Source organism: Alexandromys fortis, unplaced genomic scaffold, assembly GCF_014885135.2.
Source record: "Alexandromys fortis isolate MF-2015 unplaced genomic scaffold, M_Fortis_MF-2015_v1.1 scaffold_23, whole genome shotgun sequence".
Classification (NCBI taxonomy): Eukaryota; Metazoa; Chordata; class Mammalia; order Rodentia; family Cricetidae; genus Alexandromys; species Alexandromys fortis.
The window spans coordinates 10,664,185-10,687,798 of record NW_026067907.1 but is presented as its reverse complement, the minus strand read 5'-3'; the positions used below and the strand labels follow the sequence as shown (position 1 = coordinate 10,687,798).

The 23,614-nt window shown below is 39.8% G+C and overlaps 1 long non-coding RNA gene across 1 annotated transcript in view; it reads right to left on the bottom strand.

Annotated features, from left to right (window-relative positions):
* Positions 1 to 23,220, bottom strand: part of LOC126497694 (uncharacterized) — a 34,148-nt gene extending 10,928 nt beyond the window's left edge. The window contains exons 1-3 of the long non-coding RNA XR_007590668.1: positions 23,095 to 23,220; positions 22,182 to 22,296; positions 15,958 to 16,047 (exon numbers count right to left, since the gene is read on the bottom strand). This is a non-coding gene — a long non-coding RNA (uncharacterized lncRNA). The remainder of the gene's footprint in view (positions 1 to 15,957; positions 16,048 to 22,181; positions 22,297 to 23,094) is intronic.
* Positions 23,221 to 23,614: the final 394 nt, after the last annotated feature.

Sequence of the window (23,614 nt, the reverse complement as noted above, 5' to 3'; positions counted from 1 at the left end):
ATCTCTGTGCATGCATATGTATGTATGTGTGTAAGTGTGTGTGCTGTGTGTATTGTTTGCGTGTATGTATGCATGCATGTGGAGGCTAGAGACCGACCCCAGATCTCAAATGATATCCCTTAGGAGAAATGTACTGTTGACTGAGGTTTCTGTCCCACTTGGTCCCACAGCCATTCAGCCCCAAAGAAACACACAGAAGTCTACATTAATTATAAACTGATTGGCCTATTAACTCAGGCTTCTTATTAACTTTTATAACTTATACCAGCGCATAATTCTTTATTAAGGTATGGCTTTATACCTTCATCAGCAAGGCAGCTATATCTTGCTACCTCTGTGTCTGGATGACAGCTACAGACTGCCTCTTTCCTCTTCCCAGAATTCTCCTGCTCTCGTTGCCCTGCCTCTATTTCCTGCCTGGTTGCCCTGCCTATTCTTCCTGCCTGGATACTGGCCAGTCAGCATTTTATTAAATTAATACAAGTGACAGGTACAGACATTTGTCCCACAGAAACATCCCTTACATTCTGGAACAGGATCTCTCCGTGGTACATACATAGTCATTACTAGGGCAGCCTAAACTGACTGTTTTGCTTTTGCCATCCCATGTAAGAAGGATTCATTTGTTTTAATAGTGCAGAGCATTTCCTTATATCCTGTATTGTTTTGGTTCTCATTAAGATCTATGAGCGACTTGAGATTAATTTGTTTGCTTAAGGTATGAGACAGGGATTTGTTGTAATATCTGTAAATATCCAATTAACCCAGAACAGTTCATTGAAGTGATCATCTCTCCAAACTATCACACACTCTTATTTTTATCACAAACTTGGCAGCTGGGTATGTATCTTTATATATGTTCTAGGCTTTTTATTCTTGTAGCAAATCTAGACCTTCTTAATTGTTATTGTCTTACATGGTTTTACTATAAAAATTACTCCGACCCTTGTGTTAATTTTTGTTCTGATTTACTATCATCATGATTCTTTGGGAATGTACTTAATTTCTATATAATTTTTAGAATGAACTCATCAAATTATGGCTTTTTTTTAAAAAATAAAAGCTTTTTTGAAATTTAACTAAGGATCACAAACTACAGATTAGCTAAAGAGCATACATTTTTCACCATATCGAATTTTATTTATTTATTTAATTTTTATTTATTTATTTGTTTATTTATTTTGGTTTTCTGAGACAAGGTTTCTCTGTAGCTTTGGAGTCTATTCTGGAACTCACTCTATAGACCAGGCTGGCCTCAAACTCACAGAGATCTGCTTGCCTCCATCTCCTGAATAATGGGATTAAAGTCATGTGCCACCACTGTCCAGCTAATATCAAATTTTATAATGTCTATAAATAGACCAGGTTTATTTTTTAGTAACTCCCAATAATAATTTACAATTCTGTTTTAATGTTTTTATAAAAGTTTTGAATTATTTTTGAATTTTTCTTAAGAATTTAATATGTTGATATGTTATAGAAATGTATGTAAGGTTTACATATTAATTTATATAACAGGTTTGATTATTTCATTATTAATTTTAATAACTCAGATTATTTGTGACTGTATGGACACAAAACAATACCACACCATAAGCAAATGTGTTGCTTAGCTCCTTGAGTGTGACAAAGTAAATGGCTGACATCATTGCAGGGTGGAGATTAACTTGGGTGTGCTCTGACACTATGATGGTCCTAGTTTGTTTTCTGTGGCAAAGACCATGGCCAAAGGAAACTTTAGAGAAAATAATTATTTGGCTTATACCTTATAGTCAGCCATGAAAGGAAGTCAGGGAAGGACCTGCTGTCATGTGCTATCATGGGGCAGTGGGGCTTGGTGGCTCCCTCTCCAGGGCCTGCTCGGTCTGAGATGGTAGATAACCCAGAACTATAGTGGTGGTAACACCTGCTGCTGTTGGGCCCTCTCCCATCAGGGAAGGACCTGCAGCAGAGGTCATGGGGCAGCACTGCTTGGTGGCTCCTTCTCCAGGGCCTGCTCAGTTTGAGATGGTAGATAACCCAGAACTAGAGTGATGGTACCACCCGCTGCTGTTGGGCCCTCTCAATTGTTGGTTTAGAAAATATCCCCAGATTTGCCTACAAGCAGTCTGATGAAGGAACTTTCTCAATTAAGGTTTCCTTTTCACAGGTGACTCTAGTTTGTGCCAAATCAACAAAACCAAAGGGCATAGTCTCCTACTGGTTAAGTTTAGTTCTGACTTCCCAGCCATCAGAATGCTGGAAGATGTTTCTTGTTTAACCTTGTTTTCCTGGAAGCTCTTCTGAGTGCAGAGTGGACTCTGGTCCACACTCTGAGTCCGTAACCCTAATTTTTGATGGTTCCTCTGATGCTGCTGTATAGTACATGGAGCACTGTCTCCAGCCCTGGAATACAAACTGTTCTTATGTTAGTGTTAAGCAGAGGCTAGGCTTGAATATACAAAGCCTGGTGTGTGTGTGTGTGTGTGTGTGTGTGTGTCTGTGTGTCTGCGCTCATGTGAATTGTATAGATTCCCAGACACAGCCCAAAAGAGCTTTATCTCTGACTGACTCTGGAGTTTTGTTCCAGAATAAAGTAATACATGACCCGATTTAATTCACGTGCCTGTGCATTTAGGGTGTGCCAAACAGGTGCACAGAGCCCCTTGGTAAAATGATATTCCAGGAATTTATGGAATATGTATGTCCTAAGCATCAAGACCCTTGGTAAAATGATATTCCAGGAATTTATGGAATATGTATGTCCTAAGCATCAAGACCCTTGGTAAAATGATATTCCAGGAATTTATGGAATATGTATGTCCTAAGCATCAAGCACTAAATTAACAGGACAGAAACCTCGGGGCTGCACATGGCAAGAATACTTATTATAGAACTGGTGAAGATGATCAGCAGCAAGAAAAATAATGATCAACTAAACAAACTCCAAGGACAAAGGAACATGATTCCTGGAGTTGCCGTGCTGTTATGAAGAATGTCCAGCCTTCAAAATGAATAAGTGATGGAATTTGGTCTATAAATAGGAGAAGGAATCAATAGAAAGTATCCCTAAAACATCCCAAATCTTGTTTTTTTACACAAATAATTTTATGTCATATCTCTAACGTATTTTCAGACACCAAAGGAACCCATTGAGAGCAGGATGAGAAGGAAGTCTCTGCAAAAAAAAATGAAATGTAAAAGACAAAAATCATTTTAACACTCACTAGTTATCATGTAGATGAAAGGTATAATAATTGGGGTGAAAAGTTAACCGTAGAAGTCCAAAGCAAATTGCATAGGCAAAAATGTGATGTCAGTTATAGTCTACAAAGATCACCCAGAAAACAGCTCAAAATATAATAAAAATTTGCAGTAAAATGATATAATAGAAAACATCCATTTAACAAAAAACAAGGGCAGGAAAAGACAAGCAGGGGGAGATGTGGTGTGCAGAGTACGAAGGCGTTGCTGGTGCTCAAGTGAAATGTAGGTGATGCCTAATACTCACCATGGGCAAAGTCTGTCAGAATGAATTTTAAAAAACTCTTTTGGGCTTATGCTCTCTACAAAATGCTTTAAATTCAATGGCATGAATGAGGTGAAAGGAATAGTTTAAAAGATGTACCCAGTAATCAGATCCACGAGGAACCAGAGTGGGAGCGGTATAAGCACCTCGGTGTGCACACTCCCTGTCTTTGCAGGGGTTTGTAGGGGCACAGCCACCCCTCAGTGTGCACACTCCCTGTCTTTGCAGGGGTTTGTAGGGGCACAGCCACCCCTCGGTGTGCACACTCCCTGTCTTTGCAGGGGTTTATAGGGGCACAGCCACCCCACTACTGTCCTCAGACTCGTCATGGCTCTCTCTAGCCATTCCTGCACTTGATACGCCCCTGGAAACATGGATTCTTGTAGCTGACTGGATAGTTTCTGTCTTCCCAGAATGCCATGCCATTGGAGCCACTGTAGGACACTGTTAGGAAATTATTAGTACAGACTGCTTTGAAAAGCTACAATTTGTTATGAAATTAACAAAATATAATTTAAATGTGATGACTAAAAAGAGACTAATAAGAAATGTGGGTAGATTGTAGAGAGTGGTATAAACAATAACCCTTGATTTTTTGGGAGATAATTGGTATAGCGATTCAAACCAGCTATGAGGTTTTGAAGGACATTTCCATCCCAGCGAGGGGAAACTAGGGAGAGGTAGGGTACAGACTCTTGCTGTCAGCTCTGAGAACTTTGCTGATTTCCTCTGGAAGAGAGATTGGATACTGGACCTTAAAATCTTAGCACAGGTTCAGGAGATAGAGATAGATAAGAGATAGATAGATAATAGATAGATGATAGGTAGATAGATAGATAGATAGATAGATAGATAGATAGATAGATAGATAGATAGATAGATAGATAGAATACACACAGGTCCACACCCCCAGGCATGTGCAGGCAGAGGCCAGAGGAGAACCAGTGGTGTCCTCCTTTTTGGTTTCTGTCTTATTGCTGTGATGCAGGGCCTCTCCCTGAAGCAGAAACTCACCGTTTCTGCTAGACTGCATATAAAGAGAACACAGCACCCATCACCCCTCTCTGTCCACTAGTACAATGTTGGGATAAGAGGCATACATGACATACATGGCCACACCCAGTTCTTTTTTCATCTGGATGCTGGAAATTTGATCTCAGATCCTCATTTTTGTACAGCCTGTGTTCTTACACTAAACCACTGTCAGCCCCAGAGATTGCCCATTAAAATAGAGTGTACAATAAAGTATACATCTGTGAAGTAAAGATAAAAAAGTTTAAGTGAAAATTATTGTTACTATTGTAAGTTTTAATAAATGCAGCCAGAAGATCTACTGTCTCCAAGGGTTTCAGCAATCACTGTGTACTTGGTCACAGTTATCTTTATCACTAAGACCGGTTTATGGTAGGTGGTGTTGCTATTGTGTGTGTGAGATTTTTTTTTAAAGACACTTAGGAGCTTTTTGAGTTCACACTCCCCCTAACCTAAGGGTAGTGTTTGTGATCACCAGGCTCTAACTTGGACAACTCTTTCACCTGAGGGGCTGAAGACATGTTGCTGTCTTCCCACAGTGGCACCTTTATTCTCTCACCTATCTTCATGATTTCTCACGGCCACTAGTCACAACGAAATCATTCAACTGGCTCTATAACCATGCTGGATGTCAGTTTTGCAAGGAGATTCCAGAAGATTACTTCCTGTTGTGTAAATTTCTGTCTGTAGTTTTGTTTCTCCACATCTTCCTCTGTCTCTGTAAAAGAAGACTTCGAGGTGATGGTTTGGAGGGATTCCAGATTTTCTGAAAGTTGCAGGTTGTGTCCTAGGCATCCGGGCAATCCAGTTAGTGTTTCCCAACAGTGTATGTGCTCGACAAAGATGTCATTGGTGAACCGATACTGGAATTGTCTGAACAAATTTTTGTTTATTTGTTTATATGCTGTATATTAAATGTCCAGACTACAATGCTTCTGTCAAAGTATGAAGGCAACAGAGTGTAAAATATGGTTCACCCCTGTCGGTAATAATTAATCCATTGAAAAGACAGCCTACAGACCTAGCAGGGATTTATTAATGTATTCAATTCTAATATTTGAGATTACTGCCCATAAAAAGAACTTTAACCATTTAAATATCTCATGCTGACCTTATAAGCTAAGAAAGTGTCTATAACCTCTAATTGGACATATGACTTCTAGAATTGTACACTGTCAAATGGTGGAGAATGGGCATGCAAAAAAATGGGCTGTGTAACTGAGTAACTGGAGGCCCTCCTTGTGTATAGAGGCCAAGAGGGAGCTGAGCTTAGAGTGGCCAAGGAACTAAGGAGTCATGCGGCTGGGAGCAGTGAAACCTTATAACATAGTTAGTCCTGAATCCAATGGAAGAGCTTGGTACGGGAGGAAAACACAAGCTACAGAGGTGACCAGGACAGTACAGAATCATGGGAAAATGAGCTGTCAGTCATTGCTGAGTGTGATGTATTTGGTACTTGCCATTTGATGCCCCAGAGACTGAAGCAGGGGTCTGGGTTGGGTGGGTAGTGGCTACAAAACTGGCTTACAGAATACGGCACACTCATGAGTGAGTAGCATGGGGAACCGTGGATGTATGCCCAAGCCGGAGACAGAGTGTCAGAAATCATAGCTTCTAGTCAGTGAACGGTTTCTTTCATTTGAGTCTTTGGCGAAGGGTGGCTGGGTTCAAGGTGACTTACACCATGATACATATTTTATAAAATTGAAGTAATTAATTTTAATCACAAACATCATAGGGCTGTGATTTTCCTCAGCGACAGAAGTTTGACTCCGCTCTATGCAGGCACTGAGCTTAGAAGATGCAGCTGTGCTTCTAAGTTGGACCCATGCCTTTTGCTCCCACAATTTAGCCAAAGATTAGCAGCCCACTCACAAACACTGGCCTCTTTTTTGTCTCACAGAATGGGAGCCTTCATTTTTCTTCTAAGAGGCTTATTCACAATCCCACCCCCTTCTATGGACGCTTCCTACAGAAAGTCACACAGCCACACAGGCCTCTAGTTGGTTTGGGTTCCTGCTGAGAGGCGGCGATTTATGAGAACAAGGATGTCAGCCCACATCGTGAGCTAGATTTTAATATTAACAACCGACACATCTGATTCTCAGGAAGGAAAACACAATCGGTCTAAGCTCAGAACAAACACTCTGGCTTCTCACACAGTGGCCTGAGTGTCCCCTGGCCCCACCTCCTGAGAGGATGAGGCAGAGGGAGAGAAATATACTCCTCATATTTATACTCTCAAATCCTGCAAGTTGAAATCTCACTTTTAAAACTCCCGGAGCTTTAAAATTATTCAGAGGAGTGCATTTAAATGAACTTGGCGATGAAACATGAAATATTTGGTTCCCTGCTGCACGCGAGCAGGCTCTCCTTTATTGTTTGGTGGCATCCTGTGAGACCTCATTCCTGCGGATAGCTCACCCCCTCAGATTGCTGTTTGCTTTAATATTCCCCAATAATTATGTAATTAGTTCATCCCCTCTCCCGTGCTCACCATCTCCCTCCTAGCTACTTGGCTTCTTTACCAGGGGGACCTTCTGGAGTTCTGTGTATAGAAATATTAAGAGGGACCATTTATTGCTCCTCCTGCAGAGTCATTCTAAACTCTGAACACTTTTACTCTCAACAACAAATGATGACACCTTCAGGCCACCATGGTGCTCAGCCATTGCTGATCCTGGCGTCGGCTTCACCTTGCCAGTTTTGATTTCTGAGCCTATGCATTTTTATATTGGAAGTCCGTTCTGAAGATATTTCCAGGTGTGGACACTCACTCTCCCAGTGCCAGAAGGGCCTGCTCAGTCTGGTGCAGATGTGAGAGAAGGAAAATACTAACGTTCTTCCTGAGGGTTGATGGGAGAAATGAAGAAAAAGCCCTAAAATCTTCAGTTAAAATAAATGGCCATTGTTTTGGCTTGATTATTTTTTTAATGTGCTTGGGCTCTGTGAAGTTAAGAAGTAAGACAGCCACAGGAAGGGAAAGAGACATGGCAGGAGAGAAGAATCCTGAACTCCACAAGGCTTTACTATGATCAAAATATTAGTGTGACTGGCTTGGACAAAGAGATGAGTGTTGCCTGAATGGTACATTCTACTGTGAAAAGGTTGCACGGACTCTCAGAATCACAGAGGAAAAATATGGAAATCATCGCAGCTACCAAATCCATCAGTGGGCACAGCATGGGGACCTCTCCTACAGGCTTCAGGTGCTATTTACCTACATCCTTAGCTTTGGGGAGTAAGTCACAGTTATCTGCTAAGTTCATATATCCTAATGGTGTGGGAGGTCCTTCTGTCTATGTGTGGCTTTTATTGGTTAATGAATAAAGAACTGGCTTGACCTATAGCATGAGAGGAGGAAGGCGGGGTCAGAAAGACACCATGGAGCTGCCACCAGAGATAGACACGGTGAAACTTTACAGGTAGGACATGACCTTGTGGTTATATACAGATTAAAAGAAATGGGTTATAAGAAACTAGAACTAATGGGCCAAGCAGTGTTTTAATTAATGCAGTTTCTGTGATTATTTCAAGTCTAACTTAGTCAAGTGTCCCGGACGAAGAAGCAGGCCCTCTTCCTACATCCTAAAACTTTACCTAATCATCTCAAAGACATTACATTAGAGGCAGAGGCCAGTAATGAATGGCTATGTGGGGAATTATGGATAGTCTGAGATAATTCTGATTCTTTATCTATAACATCCAACTCTCCATGATAAGAAGTTCTGGTCAGTCTTCAGGACCTGGATCTTTGGCACAGTTATTCCAGGGCACTTTGTTGAAGTGCTCACTGAGGAGTGATGAGAACCTAAAGACACCCCTCCTCTGAATGACAGAGGGGTCCCCCTCACAGCGTTCCTCAGCGAGAGCAGCAGGCTCCATCCAAACGTGTCCCTTCTCAATGCACATGCTGCAGACAACATATATGCAATCATAACAATCTATAAAGGAAATCAGCAAGGAAAGTCCTCATTGGCGTCCTGAGACGTCCCCCACTTTCTGGAAGCCAGATGAGAGAATGCTGAGTGGAAGAAATGAAGCTGAAATGGGGTTTAGATGAATTAAGCAAGAGTTTGGCAACAATCAGAACTGTTCTAAAATCATGACATTTGCCCCCAAATAGCAAACTGACCATGGCTTAAGGTATTCAATTTATTATCATTTACTTGGCTCACTTGGGGACAAATGTGGGTGTCAGCTATATCGTTACACAAAATTACCTAAAACTTGAGTGCTTAACCCATGGTTCCAAGCTCTATTCATTTCACCGTGTTTTTTGACAATTACTGACACGGATGCCTTCTTACATACAAGAGCTATGTAAGAATGGTTCTCCTTTCACTGCAGCGAAGCACTTCATAGCACCAATGTGCATCATTTGGGGTTATAATTTGCAGCAATGAGAAAAGCAAAGACATCACCCTGAAAAACTGCACTGAAAGTCAATAATTGCTGAAAATAAAAATGTGACAATGTTGTCAGCCTTTAATTTCCAAGAATGAGCAGATAATATTAAAATATTCCTTAGCAGCTGAGTATGACTTAGATGTATGGTTTATATACATATATGTATGATTTACATATATATGTTTGTAAGGAACACAGAGAGAGAAGAGAGAGACAGAGCTAAGATCCAGATAGATCCAAGACAAGAATAGTAAAGCAATTACAGAGAAAAGATACAGGGAAACTCTAGGGTAGTGCCTAGAACAAAGCATATGCTTAATCAATACATAATTATCAGTTCAATGACAGGTGGTAGTGGCACAGGCAGATCCCGAGTTCAAGACCAGCCCAGTCTACAGAGTGAGTTCCCCAAAGTTACAGAGAAACCCTGCCTTGAAAAACTAGAAAGAAAAACCCATCAGCCTAAGCCGTAATGAGCCCAAACTCCACTTCAGGGGACTGAGACTCCCTTGGTTGCTGGGGAATGTCTGCTCTCCAGCAGTCTGCAATAGAGGTCTCAAGCCCCCTCTCAGGTTTAATACTCAGATGGGCTACACTGTTCTAGATGCAAACAGGGAGATATTTTAATTAATTGACAGATGAGGGTGATTAACATTCTTTTTGTGATTAATATTGATTTAAGGCAGAAACAACAAAGTCAAGATAAATGTCTAATGAACTAATGGCAACGGTTAGGAAGAGAATACAAACAATATTCTTTCAAGATTAGCACATGGGCCAGTCTGGCCAGTCTTGTTTTCTCATTGGTTAAATTGTTGTTTATTAAGTCCATGGGATTAGATTAGACAAACAGCATAATGATACAGCAATACAATACCCTATATATCAAACTTAGGCACCAATAGCCCATGTTTTTCCAGAATATAATTCGACTTCTTTCTTTCTTTCCTATTTAAGTGCCTCTACTCTTCTTTTAAACTAAAAATGTTCCTAGTGTGTTTGATATTTGATTGAGTTCATTGCCTGGGGAAAATAGATTATGAAAATAATATCTGGGTTGTAACATTTTAAATGGTGGTGTGAAATTAATGTTTTCCATAACACATAGCATGTGGATGATCACAGTGGCTGAGAGAGGTCATTAATTTGTAAGTTTCTCCGATGAACAATGTCTAGATATAGGAGGAAAGCCTATTTAGAAAAATAAATCTAAACATGAAGGGAAACAAAAGTGCTGTTAGCAGGACTAAAATTATATAGGCCATTTCTGGGAGGTAAAATATCATCAAAATACGGCAGGAGAGACCTACAGTGTAAGTAAGAATGTGCTGCTCTTCAGAGGGACTGTGGGATCAAGCAGAGACCTGGGTGGGAACCCACACCATGTAGCTACTGAAAATAAGGATGTGCTCTCTCTTTCTCTTTCTCTCTTTCTCTCTCTCTCTCTCTCTCTCTCTCTTTCTCTCTCTCTCTCTGTGTGTGTGTGTGTGTGTGTGTGTGTGTGTGTGTGTGTGTGTATCAAGGGACAACTTTTGGAAGTCAGTTCTTTCTACTACATGGGTCCTGAATTCAAGACTTTGGGATTGGTGACAGGAATTCAAGGGGACTTCTTGCCAAACATCACTTAGTGATTTTTAATCCCAGAAGATGATACTTGTATCTGAAAATGAAACTGGAGATGGTTGAACAGAGGAAACATCTTGTAAAAAACCTATGTCAAATGAGTGAAATAAGAGTATAGAAGTCACAACTTGAGTGGCAATCAAAATAGCCTACATATCCTGATAGTTTTTTATCTGTGTGATCACCTTTACAGCACCCCATGTGATGAAGAACACATAGGATGCTGAAATATAAACAAAAGTGGATCACTAGGTGATGTGTGATTCCCCTCCATATGCTGTGAATACCATTGGTTAATAAAGAATCTGCTTTGGGCCTCTTGCAGCACAGAATATGGCAAGGCAGAAATTCCAAGTAGATAGTGGAGGAGAGAGTAGGTGGAGGAAAAAAAGCCGTGTAGCTGCCACAGGAGATAGATGCTAGATGCTGGACGGAACCTTACCGGTAGGCCACAGCCATGTGGTGATACACAGATTGATAGAAATTGGTTAATTTAAGATGTAAGAGCTAGCTCACAACATACTTAAGTGATTGGCCAAGCAGTGTTTTAATCAATACAGTTTCTGTGTGATTATTTTGGATCTGGGTGGCTGGGAATGAATGAGCAGCCTCCGACTACAACTAGGCAATTCTCCTGCCTTAGTCTCTCAATGGTGATAATAGGCATCAATCATCACACCTGGTCAAGTTTCTCTTTTTAATTACCTTTACTCTTTATTGTGCACACATGTGTGTGCATCCATGATGTGCTTGTGAAAGCAAGAGCACAATTTGGGAAAACTGGCTTTGTTCTATTATGTCGGTTTCAAGGATCAAACTCAGGCCCTCAGGCATGGCAGTAAGCCCCTCAAGATTAAGCCAACCCTTTATCCCCAAGAGTTTCAATTATTTTCACAAGAGTACCCATCATGTCATAATGCTTCATCAGCGTTTATTCAACATCAATTTTTTCCACATTAGATTTTTCTAGTGCCTTTGCCCAGTAGGAAGGGATGATATAGACAGTTTGATTCTGTATTCTTCTGCCTTAACAAAATCAGATTGTTTTGATTATTTTTAGTGTAACTCTTAAATCCACTAGTATAATTCTTCAAGTTTATTTATCATCAAAATTGCTATTGTTAGCCTAACTTCTATCCTCATGACATAATTTTACAATTACTCTGCTATTTGGAGGTGAATTTGCATAGTATTTTAAAATACTGAGTTTTTGTCAATTCCTGAGGTAAGGTGTTAGGTAATGAGTTCTTAAGTGTAAAGTATGGTGATGAAGGACATGGTTTATTCTAAGTGTAGAATGATCAGAAAGACATCTTAAGACTCAAAATGGTTGAAAGAATGGCCAAAACTGATGAGAAATAGAAGAGCAATGTAGCAAAAGGAGTGGACACCATTCAGCTTCATCTACAGTTAGTTTGTTTCCCAGTGTACGGCAGCTCAGCCCCAAAATAATCACTTGGAAACTGTATTAATTAAGTCAATGCTTGGCCCATTAGCTATAGCTTCTTATTGACTAACTCTTACATATTAATTTAACCAAGCTCCATTAATCTGTGCATCACTGTGAGGTTATGGCCTACCAGCAAAGTTTCAGCATATCTGTCTCCAGCAAGTCCATGGCTTCTCCCTTACTCTACCTCCCTTTCCCCTGTATTCAGTTTAGTTTTCCCTGCCTACCTAAGTTCTTCCCTATCAACAGGCCAAGGCAGTTTCTTTATTAACCAATGGTATTCATAGCATACAGAGAGGAATACCACATCACCTCCCCTTTTCTGTTTAAATAAAAAAGGAGGGCTTTAACTTTAATATGGTAAAATTACATATAACAAAACTGTTATCAAGCAAGCATTATAGTTACAATATTTGTTTCTACTTTATCTTTTATCATAACTAAGGAAACCTATAACTATAATGATGAATTCTTCAACTCCATCAAAGACTCCAGAAGGATATAATATTACCTAAGTAAACAATAAGTTATTTTTTTTTTGAGACAGGGTTTCTCTGTGGTTTTGGAGCCTGTCCTGGAACTAGCTCTTGTAGACCAGGCTGGTCTTGAACTCACAGAGATCTGCCTGCCTCTGCCTCCCAAGTGCTGGGATTAAAGGCGTGCACCACCACCACTCGGCACAATAAGTTCATTGCAAGCAACTTCCAAAACTCTAGTGATAGAGTAAGGTTATTGGTTAAGTAATAAAGAAACTGCTTGGCCTCATAGGTTAAAACATAGGTGGGAGGAGTAAACAGAACAGAATGCTGGGAAGAAGAGGAAGTGAGCTCAGAGATGCCATGCTCCCCTCTCCTGGGCAGACACATGAAGCGCAGACCCAGGATGGACGTAGGCTAGAATCTTTCCTGGTAAGACTGATGCTACACAGATTATTAGAGATGGGTTGATCGGGATATGAGAATTAGCCTGTAAGGACTAGAGTTAATGGGCCAAGCAGTGTTTAAAAGAATACAGTTTCCATGTAATTATTTCGGGGCATAAGCTAGCAGGCATCCGGAGTGCTGGGGACACAGCCCCGCCGCTCATATTACTACACTCTAGAAATAACAGAGACATCTCGCTGCCTAGTCAGTCACCCAATGTTCTTTTTTTTTAACCACTGAGGTATCCATCTTCAGCCTACAGGCTATAATATCCAGCATACTTTCCACGAAGCAGGGTATTTTAAAGACAGTTCTGTCAATATTGGCAGTTTGTCAGTCACTTTCTTCTGTGTTCTGCAGAATGTCCTACAGACTCCTTCATGAAACAGAAACCCCAAAGGATCATCTCACCTTTAGGCAAGTTCAGCAGTCATTTCTCTGTGGGTCCTGCATGTCTAGTTCGTCAAGCAGTCCAGGAAAGAGCAGTTTCTTGACCTATGGCTAACCAACTCCATGAGGAGCCCCTTCAATGCCCATCTTCCTCCTGAAGTTGATTGGTGCTGCCAGGAGATACTGTGTCTCACTGTCATGGAAAGTCCCAAGTTCTTAAAACATTTTAAATGTCTTTGAAAGATTTGAAGAACTCCTCTTCATCTGAAATACATCTCTGTACATCTAGAAAATCTAAATAACATGACTACAAGTTTGACCATTATCAATGATTATTTATTAACCTATATGTCTTAATTATACTTTAAGACTCAGCTACTTTTGGAACATGATCAAAAAGACTGATGAAAACTCATGAAGGGAATCAGTCTGCCATAACCAGAGACAGTGTTGCATCAGGGGAATGCATAGATACAGAGATGGACATTAGAAGCCTTGTATTGGACAATTAAAGGTATGATGTTTGGTAGAACCATGTTTTGTGGGAAAGATCTAACCACATCATAGCCTTAGGACAAATGAACAATCAGACAGGGTGATGCTATAGCCAATTGGTGGCCGAAACTCTGGAGCTACCTGTGGACCATACAGTCCACTATTCAGAACCAAGTACTCTCAAGTCCCCAGCAATCACTTTATTTCTGTAGTAAAATTGTTTTTGTGGAATATCTAATGCTGAAAAGACCTTTACTACAGGGCACCAGAACTCTATGGGACTTCAGAATGCTAAGATTCCAGAAGAAACAGTAAAAAAGCTGTGAGAAAAAAAAACACCAACTTGGCAGTAGATGCTAACTGTGCACATTAACAGAAGATCTTCCCATGGGCGTGGGGCAGGCAAGACAGGCACTGGATAATGTCCTTCAAAGGAAGTAACTACCAGCCAACAATACTGTGTCCAGCAAATGTATCTTTTTTCCATAGATAAATATAAATCAGTAATATCCATGACCACCAAGTGTGCATTGCTGAAGATAGTGAGAAGGATCCTATACTCAGAGGAAGACAGAAGATTATGTCAATCACAAGCACACAGAAAAGATTACATCAGGTGAGAGGAATTTGACCAGTACTCAGAACAAACAACAAAATCACAGGACTCATTGGACCCTTGTTTTAAGCTCTCAGTGTAAATGGTCATATCTAAAAAGATTAAAATGGATGACCTAGGAGCTACTAATTCATCCCCTGAACCCACATGATATGAGAAAATGGATTACTGCAGGTTGTACATTTGTCCTGAATAATAAATATATGAGTAAATAAATTTCAAGTCATCAAATATAACAATTATGACAAAATAAGATCCAACCATTTATTTTCAACAGGAAACACACCTCACTATCAAGGACATGCAGACTCCAAGTGATAGAAACGAAGTCAATATTTCAAGAAAATAGTAGTCAGATTTAAATAGAGGTATTCATTATTACTTCATAAACTAGGTTTCAAGCAAAAATTAATCAAAATTTAGGAAGATTCTATGCTATATATTAATAACTAAGAACCATTAATCATAACTTTAAACATATAACACTCAGCATAGTGACACCCAATTTCATAAAACAGACATTAATTTGGAAAAAAATGTAGATAGGTTCAGATAGAGTAGTGATGGGTGGCTTTAACACCTGCCTCTCAATAGATATATTATCCAGAAAAAAGCAACAAAGATACTTCACAGGTAAAGTAGACCCTAGATTAAATGTACTTTACAACTATCTGTACAGTGTTCCATGCCATGGGAAGGAAATACATGTTCCCTTTTAGCAGTCTGTGGAACTGTCTCTAAAGTAGGTCAAATTGTAGGCCAAAACAATCCTTCACAAACAAAGTTGAAAAACTTCCCTGTATCTTTATAGATCACAGGAAGCAAACCTAAAACAGCATTCAGTATTTGGAAATTTCATGAGACACTTCTTTAATGAGCATGAAGTCATTGAAGAAATGAAGATAAAAATCTAAAAGCTACTAATACTGAGTGAAAATCAAAGCACAGTCCCTTGGGACTTTTGGGGTCTAGCAGAGATGATGCTTGGGCATTTACATTGGAAGAAACCTAAGAGACGTTTCATATAACTCATTCATATACCTCATGGTCTTAGGAGAGGAAGAGTAAGTTAAATCCAAAATGAGTAGGAGATGGAGAAATATCTTATCAGTTGAGAGCACTGAGAGCTCTTCCAGAGGACCTTGATTCAATTCCCAGCACCAACATGGCAGCTTACAATTGTCTGTAACTCTAGTTCTAGGAGACCTGAAACCCTTACACAGATATACATGCCAGAAAAAATGCATATAAAGTAAATATAAGAAAAAAAGAGAGAAAAAAACAAATAGTAAATAACAAGGAAGACATTAAGAAACCAAGGGAGAATTGCAAACAACCAATGAAACAAAAATAAGATTGTTTGAAAACATATGAGCAAAAATTTCTCAGCCCAACTAGGCAAAAGAATGAGAAAGAAAATGAGGCATGAGTGAAGGAAAAGATAAACAGGGAACATCTGCAACAGACATTCATGAAAACCAGATCATTAGGAGGTGCTTTGGAAGCCTACCTTTCAACAAGCTGGAGCGCCAGGAGAAAAGGATCCACTTCTAGACAGAGATGACATGCCAGAATTAAATTAAGACGATATGACGCAAACCTGTGTAGAGAGGCAAAGATGACTGCAGAGGTAATAGAGCTTCCCAAGGGGGTAAGCCTGGCGTAAGATGGATCCACTGCTCAATCCTATCAGACATGTATGCTCTTCTTGCTTCCTCTAAGCAGGAAGGGAAAGACCAGAGTATGTCAGTCGCTTTTCTCATTGCTAGAAGAAGAGACTTGGCAAAAGCCACTTAAGGAAGATTTATTTTGGCTCCAGTTTCATGGTGGAATGTCACAGCAGTGGTAGTTTGAACCAGATGGTCACATTGCATTTACATTCAAGACAGCAAGAGATGATTGCTTTTGCTCAGCCACCTTTCTTCCTATACCGCCTGTGACTCCAGGACACAGAATGATAACACCATGGTTAGGGCTTGTCTTCCGTCAAAGATTAATCTAGATAATGCTTCCCAGGCATGCTAAGAGGCTTGTTTCCATGGTGATTCTCAGTGCTGTCAGGTTGATGGTTCATATTAGTCATCAAGTCTATCAGGTTCCTTCCATGAAGCCAATGTTACTCTGATACCAAAAGTAAAATAAAAGCCTTTTTTCTCAATGAACACAGACACAGGCATCCTCAGTTAAATACCTGTGAACTTAATAAGACATTGTAAAAAGCCATACACCATGGACAAATTAATGTTACTCCAAGAGGGCAGGGATGGTTCAGTGTATGCATGTGAATGAATGAATGAATGAATGAATGAATGTATTACAATAGGTAAGTAAATGAGGGGACAGAAATTACATAGTTTCAACAGAAACAAAAAAAAAGGTTTTGACAAGGTTCTACATCCCTTCTTGATAAAAGAAAAAAACACAACTGATGGTGGTGGTGGCCAGGTCCCAGAAAAGAGGGGAGGAGTTGGTGAGGGAAGGGTGAGTCGGGCATAAAGGTCCAGAGAATCTTGCAGCCTGATTCACTAGCAGCCAGAGTGCTTCTTTCTTTATACAGAATTCAGTACACAGGGATAGATTCATATTGTTCCAAAACAGAGTTCATATCATTTTTTTTGTTTTCCGGCACACGTATAACTTTTTGCACAGCTGAAGTCATAAGATTAGTCAGCACTGAATCTGTCACAGAACAGAGTTTTCTTTTGCAACCATTTTCCCTTAAGTTTAGTCAACAGAGTTATCTTTTATAGTCTTTTTTATTTATCAACTCTATAACCCAATTTTTAAAAATCTAGAGGTATATGACAGCCTGTTCTCAAGCTGGTAGTTCTTGTGCTTTCAAGGACACTAGACAGAAAGAAAATTTTCAAGCCAAATTCCCAAGAAGTGTATTATTAATTCCTAATGGTATTATTAATTCTTAATTCTTAGTGCCTAGAGTGCACAAAAAATTTTCAGGCCCGAACTGTTGCAATTATTATTCAAATTCTGACATAAGATAATGTTTATATCTTTATAGAATTTATTTTATATTAATTTATTTATTTATAAGTGTTTAGAAGCTTAAACACTAATGCTGGCGTTCTTGTGTTCCTCGGTGATAAGATTCCACACTGGCCCTGCCCGAGCTACCTTTTCCGAGAAAGGGAGGTCCTGGCACCTCATTCTTCTTTCATCTTTCTCCACCATTCTTTGCCCATCAGTGTAAGTCCATGTGTAGGGCAGAGGTGATCAGCTAACCTAAGTTTTCTGTTGTGTATGTCATGTACTCGCCTGAGGATAGAGTAGGAAGAATCTTGTCATCTGATCTGTGTCTAACTCCTCTAGCCCACCGAATCTCGTTGACCCTTTTAAATTACTTTGTTTCAATTATCTTGTGCCTGAGTAAGTAGAGGGACAGATATTTGAAGAACGTGTCATAGCTTCATAGAGAGACCTGTGGCTTCTTTATGTGTGTCACAACCTCAAATGCATAAGGAAGACCTTCATGTGAATAAGGTTATCTCCCTAAAAGTGGGAGGGCTAGTATGCTCAGGACTTTCCTGGAGAAGCTTACAAGCAGTACTCCTGGGAGAAGGCATAAATGATTCATAAAAAAATTTCTGGCGATCCACTATCCTCAAATTATACAAACATTAAAAGTCCCCAAGCATGCAACGTGAGATCAAAAACAAAGGTGGCATGGCGGCTACCAAGTGGCTCAACTTTGGTGGATCTTTGTCAAGCAGCTGTGCTGGCTTTATAAATTTTGCTGTTCCCATCAGATATGACTATGCCAAAACTCCAAACAAGACCCGAAGTCACGGAACATAGTAAGGCTACATTTAACAAACCTATAGCCAGCATTGCATTCCCTGGAGATAAACTGAAAGCATTTATTCCAAAGTTGGGAATGTGAAACGGAGTCTGCTTTCTTCCCACCTGTTCCATACAGAAGCCTCAATTCTTAGCCATAGCAATAAGAAAAGAGAAATAAATAAGAAAGATACAACAGGAAGGAACAAGGCCACAGTATTCATCGCCCAACATCTACCCTTTGGAGACGATCTGATCCTATACTTGAAAGACTGTCAATACTTCATCAGAAAATTCCTAGCTCTGAGGAGCACTTTCAGGAAATAGAATACAATGAAGCATGCAAAAGTTATTAACTTCCTTATACGCAAATAAACTTTATGGAAAGAAATGATGAAAAACTAGCATTCAGAATAGCTTACAGTTGTCTGGGAATAAACCTGCTGGAGAAGGCAGGGGGCATGACACAGAAACGTTTCAAATGTTGAAAATGTTTAAGAAGGGACTGGATGGTGCAAGACTTCCCAACTGAAAGAATTAACAGTGTGAAAACGGCTATGCTACTCCAAACGATGCAGAGATTTAAATTTGTTGTCACTTTTTCTCATGGAAGTTAAAGTCTAAAATTGTTATAAATCAGAAAAATGCCAAGGAACCAATGCTGTCCTAAACATAAAAAGTAAGTATGCTTTAATTTTTATAATTATGACTTCAATGTAGATAACTTGCAAGTAAAAATCATGACACAGCAAAGTTAGCCAGACCAAAAGTATGTATCTATATCTTTGCATGTATGTATACATAATACACATATATGAAGTGGTGGCGCTTCCAGTTAGATTTTACATTTTCACTCAAATATTTTAATGCACTTATATGTTACTACACATAGACATACATCTATAAAACCCACGACAGTGCTAAAATTATGAAAACTATTAGCTGTATGTTCTCTTTCACAACTCCTGTGCTCATTACCTGCTTCAGTCCTTCCTCATTAGCCAGTGTTTGCCCTTTCTTGTTCTTCTTTCTACATGTGCTGTAGCCACATGTATGTTTCTTTGTTACCTTTTGGTAACCAAAGCCATCACTCTATATATTTCGCATGATATAGATCTTTTTTCTGTTTCTGAAGTTAAGATGTCACTCTTTGGTAACAGTATGCAAGAGAAAAGACAGTAGGTATAACAATCTCTATTATTGCACTTAGTTTTATACTTAAAATCATTTATTTGTATCAACTAATTTTTGAATAACAGTGCAGGCTCTGGATATGATCTATAATAATCTATGTATCCATTAATGTGTTAATAATCTATCAGCTATTCATCACATATATCTGTAATCTACTGTCAATCATACATTAATAAATCATCCATCTTTCATCTATTTGTCTATTATTTATCCAAAAATCCAACTATCACATGTTTGTAGCATATCATCTACCTGTCTATTTATCTACCTATCTGTCTATATCATCTATGTATGCATGCATGTATGTATGTATGTATCTATGTAGGTATGTATCTATCTATCTATCTATCTATCTATCTATCTATCTATCTATCTATCTATCTATCTATCTCTAACTAACTGTGTATTTTTTGTTTCTTTGACATGAGCTCTCACTATGTCATACAAGCTGGCCTAGAACCTAGGATCCTATATCCTTGGGCTCCTGAATAACAAAGTTACCAGGGTACACCAACAACACATAGAACCTGGTAGTATATACTTTATACACACTTGTTTTAAAATATTCAATGACCTATTTCTCTTTGTCCTGTGACATTTAATGAACCAAACCAAGGCCAGGGCATGTAATTATAATATATTATAAATAATTACATCCCTTCTATATAACAGGCATATAGGTGAAGTTACAAGAATATTTGTTAATTATTTTTAAAATCAAAATCTATCATTAGAACCAGGTATGGTGACTCGTGCCTGAAATCTCAGTACTTGGAAAACTGAGGTAATGTATTCCAATGAGTTCAAGACCATCCTACACTACAAAGTAAGATCCATGCCAGCCTGGGTTACATGGCAAAACTCTGACTTAAAGAAAAACAAGTCTTTAACTCTTGCTGGAATCTGTGTATTTCTCCGTCTGTATAGATAATAGATTTTTATTTAAAAATTGGAGTTTGAATATTTTTTCTTTCTTCTCTGACAGTAGCTTTCAGTTTCTTATAACACATCTATTTCCAGTACATGGGGCTGCAGGACAGAAGAGATATTTGTTCTGGCATGCTTTCTCTCCAAACCTTTGAGTCGGGTCTTACAGAGGAGTCAGATGTGGTTTTATGGTGACATAAAATAGCAGACACAGGCAGGTTCTCCTGGATGAATTCCCCATGTGTGGGCAACACCGACATGTACAGGACAAGCCAGTGGATTACCTCATGCAGTAGAGAACCGTAGGACCCAAGGTCTCACCACATGAGGGACACTGTGCCTAAAGTTCTTATGTTCTTCTCTGAATGTCACCCAGACCCCAGGGTCCCTTTAAGAGAGAAGACGTAGTCTGTATCACAGCTGTTCTGTGATTTTTGAGGACCCTAGAAGAGACAAGTTAAGTTGGACATTTTCATACCATGAAAAGTTGGTATAATGTAGGCTATTTGATGGCAAAGCTAGGGTTCTGCTTCAATAAAATATTTAAGAGTATCATCAAGATTCATAGGACAGTGTTATGTATTTTGAACCTGGCCATGCTGGAATCTTAAAGGTTGGGTACAAGATATCAAACAATATAATAAAATCTCATTTTCATAAATTCAATCAGGCCACAGCAGACATCTGTCCCCAAGAGAAAGGAAATGGTGAGAACTATGGTCGAATCAGGTCATATCCGCTTCCAGTCCTGCTGCCCTTGGTAGGGAACACAGGCAAGGGAGCTCTTCATGTGTCCTGGTTTCCTTCATCAGAACTGGATGCTTCTTGCCACCCATTGCTGGGGTGATGGCTCACATCATTCACACAGGAAATGTCTCAGTGTGGCCCTCTAAGTATCTCTTTAAGTTCGGTTATGTCAACTCTGTGAACTCCTGTTTATAATTATACTCGTTTAGTGATTTGGATGTGTATGCCTATCATTGTTTTTAATTGAACTCGGCATAGCAACTAGTAAAGAGTTCCTATACAGGGAGAGACATGGCTTGTGTTTTGCACTTCCAGTTTGTTCATGAGCACAGGCAATGCTTAAAAAAATACACATCACAACTTCTCACCAGACAGAGAAGATATGCTGGAGCAAGCGAGTTTCCTGAAAAGCATCATGTCTAGCAATATGGAGATGGTTTTGTTCCTTCGGCTTGAATGCTGCCTTCAAACGCACCAACTGATTTTTGCTGATCTCTTACTAGAAGGCCGTTTGTCATCCGAATGCTCCTGCTGTCGACGACACAGGCGGAAACAAACCTGTGGTAGTCGCAGACATGTGGGTCTGATGCTAGTGCTGTTGGACGTGGGACTTTAGGATGGATGATACATGAGGTGAAAGAAACACCTACTCTTATTCTTGGTTATAACAAGTCTCAGTAGGTATCAGAGAGCACAAGTCATTTACAGCTGACATCTTTAAACCATCACAGAAGGAGGGATGGAAATGAAGGCATCTACCCTCCAGTTGCCACATATTTGGATCCTAGGCTCAACTGATGTTTGCATTGCTTGTGGCAAGTTCTTAAAAACTTGGAAGGATGTGTATGCTCAAACAATCATTTTCCAATTTTCCATATCAGTATGTGCATATCCAACTGATTTTAGGGCCTTCTAATTCTGTGACTATATCACAATCTGTGTAATTGGTCCCCTATTGACAGATTATCTACTACCAAAACATATTGATAACTCTATACTACATTGTAAGATAGATATTATCAATGCAGACTATTAGAGAACAATACTAATAAGGAAAAACATAATACATACCAGAGCCTGTTTCTCATCTTAAGGCTGCCCTACAATGAACAGTCCAGTAGTTTAGTGCTGTGTGATGCCACATGGGATCTGGCTGTAAGGTAGTCCTGGGACAGTAATGAACTGGCTGATGAATAACACATAGAAATGACTAAGGTTAAAAATCCATTCCTCTAATGCAGGAATAGAATTTATTCATAAGACTCCTCCAAAAATAGACTCAACTTTCAAATAGTACACACCCGAGAGACCCACACCGCAGCAAATGTTCCATGCAGCTTGCCCACACCATGAAGTACTGACAACTCCTTTTGACCAACAATTTGGGGTATAACTCGAATGTCCTCTTGTCAGTGTCCAATGCCACCTATAGTTTTCGTGACCAGCGAGCCAAGAGCCTGGAGGTGGCTCTGCTCAGCACACCTTCCCCTCGGGGGAGCTCCAAGGAGCCAAGCCAGTCTGTGAAATGTGTCTTCCACCGTCACATTGACAAGGCTAGGACAGCATTCATCTGGAACACCCCGCCAGATGCTGCCATGGTGTCCTGTCAATATGCTCACTTGGCCTGTCACGGCTGTCCTGACACAACGCTTGCTCTGTCTGGTAACTGTCAAAGATACTGTTACATTGGCAGCCCCGGCGGGTGACGCACTTGACTCTCTCCCTCTTTTGCAATCTCATATGATCATAGATAAAGAGAAGGACTGGCGATAAGTCAGTCTGTTTCTAATGAGTAAAGTACCAGAGTGAATTCATGCCTTCCGTTTAAAACAATACGACAGATGGTTCATAGAAGAGAGAAAGCAAGGCAGACCCCCCCTCCACTACACACACCCCACTCACATGCAGGTGTCCTGCCCTGGGTTCCCCCTTCCTCTTTTTTCCCTCACCTCTCTTGCAATCTGCTGAGTCAAGCAAACCATACCTCAATAAAGCCTTCAGAGTTTAGAAAAATTATTGAATATTGTAGAAATTCTTCAAATGTGGATGTTGTAATAGTGGAAAACATTCTACGTGCAACAAGGTTTGGGCTCAGGAGCACTGTGTGCAGTCTCCCTCCTTGGGGGTGTGCAACTTGCTGTGTCCAGGTTGATCAATTAATACCTTGACAGGAAACCAAGGTCCAGGTTGCAGTTTGAGCAAGATGTACCAGAGGGAAGCTGGATCAATGCTATGGTGAAATGTCACTCTTTTGGCAACTGCCTCTGGCTTTTAACTGCTTCAAATTAAAACATTTTTTAAGACTCTGAATGACAAAAGACCAGGTTTGAGTCTTGAGAAAGGAACTTTCTGAAGACAGGAGGCTGCATCTTTGTGAGGAAACACTGGCTTGCTCCCCTGTGGTCTCTGCCTGTTGCAGTTAAGGCACATTGGTTCAGCTGTGTCCACACATCGATCTGTTGGAGCCTTAGAGTGTTCAGCTTGAGAGAACATTACTTCAACCT